Source organism: Zonotrichia leucophrys, chromosome 23, assembly GCF_028769735.1.
Source record: "Zonotrichia leucophrys gambelii isolate GWCS_2022_RI chromosome 23, RI_Zleu_2.0, whole genome shotgun sequence".
NCBI classification, from domain to species: domain Eukaryota; kingdom Metazoa; phylum Chordata; class Aves; order Passeriformes; family Passerellidae; genus Zonotrichia; species Zonotrichia leucophrys.
In genome coordinates, this window is record NC_088192.1 from 627,341 (window position 1) to 633,340 (window position 6,000).

Consider the following 6,000-nt stretch of genomic DNA (forward strand, 5'->3'; position numbering starts at 1 on the left):
CTCCCAGCGCTGTCGCTGTCACCGCTGACCAGCCGAGCCTCCTCCGAGCTCCTGCCGAGGAAAACCGACCCCTGTCCCTGCCCAGCCCCCCTGGCTGCACACAAACCTCGTCCGAGCCTCTCCGAGCCCCACTCCACCCCCTCCTGTGGGCACAGACCCTGCCCTCCTTCCCCACCCACCCATCCAGGACTGCCCAGCCCTGCCAGCCCACTGCTGCTGGGGAAACTGAGGCACGAGGGGAGCGCTGTGTGCCCATGCTGGGCACTCCACCCAGGGCTGGCACAGCCCCAGGGCTGGCAGCGAGCCCCTCGCAGCCCACCTCCCTCCTCCCCACCCTGCCACGCTGACCTTTGCCTACGGAGCAATCAATAAATGAGGCCAGGGGCTGCTCCTCCCCCTCCCTCCCCGGCCCCGGGGAGGATGAGGAGGCTCCTGAGGTGTTGCCCGGGGCCGAGGGAGGATGAGGAGGCGTCTGAGGACGCTAACGCTATCCCTAACCCTAAACCCTAACTCTAACCCTGCTGGGACCCTGCCAGGACCCAGGGGAGGATGAGGAGGCTCCTGAGGGCTCTGCCCGGGCCAGGGGAGGATGAGGAGGCTCCTGAGGGCCCTGCCCGGGCCAGGCTCGCTCCCAGGGCAGGGGCAGAGGGGGACAGAGCCAGCCCTGCCCCCTGGCCTGCGGGGATGGGCTGGGCCCAAATTCGGCAGCTCCCTTTGATAGGAGCCTCGGGGCAGCAGCTGATGGATCGATCGGTGGCAGAGCGGGATTGATCAGCGCCTCAGCCCATACATATTCCTGCTCCCTGATAAAGGGGATCGATAGCTGAAGGATGTTCCTCGGAGGCTGCAGACCCCCCCAGACCAGAGCTCACACGTCTGTCCTCGCCCCTTAAATCCCCCAGCCCTGCTCAAACCTCGCTCTCCCAGCAGCAAACCCAGGCACGGGGGGGAGAAAATCGCTAAAATTGCTTTGGGGGACCCAGGAGGGCACAGCAGGGCACTGAGGAAAGGCAGCTGATTCTCACCTCCCAAAGCATCGGCCTCTCCTGCATCTTCCTCCTCTCACCGCTGGCCTGGCAAACGGGGCTCTCGTCTTTCTTGGGGGGCTGGAGAGCCCCCTCAAAGTCCTGCTCAGGCTCCCAAGGAAGCTGAGCTGGCTGGTACCTTCAGACCCCATGGCCCTCAGTGCCTTCAAACGCAGCAGCGGCTGCCCCGCCCCGGTGCTGAGCGCTGGGAACGCTTTGCAGCTGTGGCCGAGCCGAGCCGAGCCGAGCCGAGCCCTCCGGATCCCGCTGGGAACGGGGACCGGCACCCCGAGTCCACCCGGGGAGGGGACACGGCTCGTGGGGGAGTCCTTTTCCTTTTCCTTTTCCTTTTCCTTTTCCTTTTCCACTCCCACCGTCCCATTTCCCCCCGCTGGAGGGACGGTGACCGCGGGGCGCCCCTGCAGCCCCGGGAGGACTCGGGGCAGGATTCGGGGCCGGGCTCACTCGGGGCCGGTTTCGGGGCGCTCCGGGGCTCCCCCGTTCCCGTTTCCCCGCCGGGAGCCGCTGCCCAGCCCGGCCCCGCCCGTCCCCGGCGTGCCCCGCTCCGTGTCCCTCCCTTCGCACACAGTGACTCAAGGCCCAGGCTCGCCCCGGTGCCCCTCCAGTTTCCCCAGAGCCCTCCGGTTCCTCCAGAACTGGTTTGCTGCGGGGACCCTCCCCAGCGCTGACTCAGCGCTGCGCGGCCGCTGCGCAGGGAGCTCCGCTGGAGCCGCGGCTGGCTGGGCACGGACACCCACCCTGGCACACCCGGGCACACCCTGGCACACACCGAACACACGCGTGCACCCGCACTGACCCAGCCCCAGCACCGGGCCGGGACCCATGGCTGCCCCTCCTGCGAGCCCCGGGGGGATGCGGGGGGCACATCCCGCTCCCGAACCACCAGGACCCGCTCAGCCGCCCTTGGGAGCCCGGCCAAGGGCACGGGAGGGCACCGGGCACAGCCCGGAACCCGGCAGAGGGAGCTCGGCCGTGCCTCAGTTTCCCCAGCACGTGAGCGCTGTCACCCGGACCGGGTGGCCCCGGGGCTGAGCTGTGACCGCCTGCGCCGGGCTGGCGGTGCCCGGGGAGGCTCCCGGGCCGGGCCGAGCCGGGAGTGGTGGCCCCGGGCAGGGGCTGGCACCCAGCGGGCACGGGGAGGGCAGGGCCGGCCCTGCTGCGCTCCCAGCCCTGCCGGGACGGGCCCCGCGCCCCGGGTCAGGCTCAGGGTGGGCCAGGGCTATTGGGGTGTGCGCCCCCTCCCCGAGCCCGTGTGGAGCCCCTCGAGAGCCCCTCAGGCCTGGGGGTGTCCCCGCGTTCGGAGCCCCTCGGGAACGCGCTGGGGGCTTCGTGTGGGACCCCCGAGGATCGAGCCGGGGCGCCCCCAGCCCCTCACTGCCCTGCAGAGACCCTGCCAGCCCCTCACTGCCCTGCAGGGACCCTGCCAGCCCCCCATTGCCCTGCCAGCCCCTCACTGCCCTGCCGGGACCCTGCCAGCCCCTCACTGCCCTGCAGAGACCCTGCCAGCCCCCTCATTGCCCTGCCGGGACCTGCCAGTCCCCCATTGCCCTGCAGGGACCCTGCCAGCCCCTCACTGCCCTGCAGAGACCCTGCCAGCCCTCACTGCCCTGCCGGGACCCTGCCAGCCCCCCATTGCCCTGCGGGACCCTGCCAGCCCCCTCACTGCCCTGCAAGGACCTGCCAGCCCCCCATTGCCCTGCCGGGACCCTGCCAGCCCTCACTGCCCTGCAGAGACCCTGCCAGCCCCTCACTGCCCTGCCGGGACCCTGCCAGCCCCCCATTGCCCTGCAGGGACCCTGCCAGCCCCCTCACTGCCCTGCCGGGACCCTGCCAGCCCCCCATTGCCCTGCCGGGACCCTGCCAGCCCCCCATTGCCCTGCAGGGACCCTGCCAGCCCCTCACTGCCCTGCCGGGACCCTGCCAGCCCCTCATTGCCCTGCTGGGACCCTGCCAGCCCCCCATTGCCCTGCCGGGACCCTGCCAGCCCCTCACTGCCCTGCAGGGACCCTGCCAGCCCCCCATTGCCCTGCAGGGACCCTGCCAGCCCCCCGGCCCTGCTGCAGCCCCTCGCTGGCCGGAGGCGAGGGGACAGAGCCGTCGCCGGTGTCCCCTCCGAGGTTCCATGGCTCGGTGGGCGGTGGGACAGAGCGGGGGGGGCCCAGAGCCACCCAGGCCGGCTGCGCTGCCTGCGGCGCTGCTGAGTCGGAGCGAACGGGGGAGCCGGGTCTGGAACCAGCCTGACCGGCTCCCCGGCTGTCAGCACCTGAGGAATGCCAGGGCTGGGTGCTCAGGGCTGGGTGCTCGGGGTGACTCTGCCGGTCCGCCCAGCTGTGCGGTGTGCACAGAGCAGCCCCGCGAGCCCGCTCGGCGCGGCACGGAACGGCACGGCCCGGCACGGCTCAGAACCCGGCACGGCGGGACCCTCGGCCGGCAGGTACCGGGGGTGCGGGGCACCGGGCTAGCCCGGCTGGTTGGGGCAGGCACGGAAGGGGTTCGGGGTTCGGGCTCCGGGGCTCCCGTCCCGCTGCCCCCCACGGGAACGGGGCCGGCAGGTGGGGGCTGAGCCCAGCTCTGACCCTCTCACAGTCGGTGCCTGAATTTGGGGGGGCTGCGGGGGTGTAATCCAGCTCCTGACACCACAGTGCATCCCGAGAGGTGCCGGAGAGAGCTGCGGCTGCTGCCCGCCTGCAGGACCCGGGCTGAGGGTGCAGCGGGGCTCTCCTGTCACCTCTGTCCCCCTCCGTGCCACAGGGCTGGCCATGGCCCGGCAGGACAGGGGCAGCGAGCGGGGCCGGGGCTCCCCTGCCCTCGCCGTGACCCTGAGCCGCCCAGCCCAGGTCCCCGATTCTCCTGAAGGTGGCAGGTCCGCTCAGCCAGCGGGGACAGAACTCAGCCCGGCGCTGGCGCAGGCTCGGCCCAGTCCGCGCTCACCGGCCCCTCCGTCCCCTCCGTCCCTGCTGAACATTGAACAGCACCTCGTGCCTTTGGCTCGGGCGCTGGGGGACCCTTTGGGGTGACGGGAGGCAGCAAACCAGGTCAGCGGCGCGGCTTGGCCGAAGGGGATCAATTAGAGCCGCGCTGGGTGCCCCGGTGTGGCAACAGCGCTGGATGCAGCCTGGCACGCCCGGGCAGGCGGGGATGGCCGGCAGCGGCAGCCGGGGAGCTGCAGGCTCTTGTCCTCCTGTCCTTGCGTCCTCGTGTCCTTGACCCATTGCTGCAGTGGGAACGGCTTGAGCAGAAACAGAAAGTGCTGGGGCGGAGCTGGGCTCTGGGTGGGCTCCTTTCCCAGGTCCTGGGGGCTCAGGGGGGAGCCAGCAGAAGGGATGGGGTGGGATGGGAAAGACAGACCTGGAGATGTTCGGAAATGCAGCTCCAGGTGAGAGGCGGGATGCTGAGTCAGCAGGTGCTCCCTCCCCCTAGCACGGAGCCAGCATCCCTGTCCCTGTGTCTGTCCCTGTGTCTGTCCCTGTGTCTGTCCCTGTGTCTGTCCCTGTGTCTGTCCCTGTGTCCCTGTGCTGTCCTGCAGCCACGGGCACGGCCAGTGCATCCATCCCCCTTCCACTGGCGAATGCCATGGCCCTGGGCACCCAGCTGTGGCCCTGGGCACCCAGCTGTGGCCCTGGGGACCCAGCTGTGGCCATGTGGCGGCTGTGCAGCCCCACCCAGGCTGGTCCCAGCCTCCAGCGGCGCTGGCCGCCCCAGACGAGGTCTCATCGCCCTCCGGAGAAATGACACAAACTCTTCCTATCTGTTCTGGAAAGACCTGCTGGGCCGGGGAGGGCAGGCTCGGGAGGGCTGGCAGCAGGGGCAGGCAGCTGCCTGTACCCAGCGCTTCCCCGCCTGCCCCCGGCCCCTGATCCCCCTGGGGCTGGGGAAACCCAGCCTGGCAGGGCTGGATTGGTCCCAGCCGGCTGCTGCAGGGTGAGCTCCTCTCCCGAGGTGTCCCCCCTGGATCTGTGCAGGGAGGTGTCCCCATTCCTGGATAGGGACATTAATCCCAGCCTGTCCTCGGGCTGACCCCAAATCCCCGCCACTGCCCCCAGCTGGGCGGTGACAGCTCCGAACTGGGAGACACTGGGACGTGGGTGCCCTGCCAGCTCCCTCCCCAGCTCCTGCTGTGTCAGCTGCTTCCCAGCCCCAAACCAGCAATAAAACCTTTCTGGGCAGGCATGTGCCCACAGCACGGCACATCCCCCCGGCTGAGGTGGCACGGTGTCCCTGTCCCCTGCCCTGGGCCCCGGGGAGCAGAGCCATGCCCACCCTGCAGCAGCAATGCCAGGAGAGGGAGCTGAGAGCTGGGGACAATCTCGGGCCGGGGGTGAGCTCTGGGGGATTATTCCAGCTCGTTTCCTCGTGGAGCTGCAGAGGAGGACGCAGAAATCCCAGGCAGACACAGGGAAGGGTCAGGGGATGGAGCTGCTCAGGCCTCCTCCTCCTCCCAGCCCTGCTCCCGATCCCAGCCAGCCCTTTCCCCCACGGAGCCGCTTCCCTGTTGTTTTCTGGGCCTGTTTGTTTGCTGCTTTTGCTGACTCGGCGCAGCCCTGCTGCCCGCCTGACTCATCCCGCAGCTCGGGGCACGGCACGGCCCGGCTGCATTCTGCACGCTCACCTGGGCCCCGGCACGCTCACCTGTGCCCCACCAGGCTCACCTGAAACCCCCAGGCTCACCTGAGACCCCCAGGCTCAGGAGCCACGGTGCCCCCACACCCCAAATGAGCATCACGAGGAGCCCCAAAGCCGCCTCCTGTGACCCCAAAATGTCCCCCAGGATCACAGGGAGGTCTGGGGGGGTTAAAGGCCGCTTTGGGCCCCGCGGTTTGGGGTTGTTCCCTGCTCTCCCAGACCCCTTTTCTCCCCGCAGCTCTGCCTGCCCAGCGCGGCGGCCGCGGGGGCTGAGCCCGGCAGCGCGGGGAGCACCGCGGGACCGGAGCCGTGCCCTGCCCGGTTCCCCGGC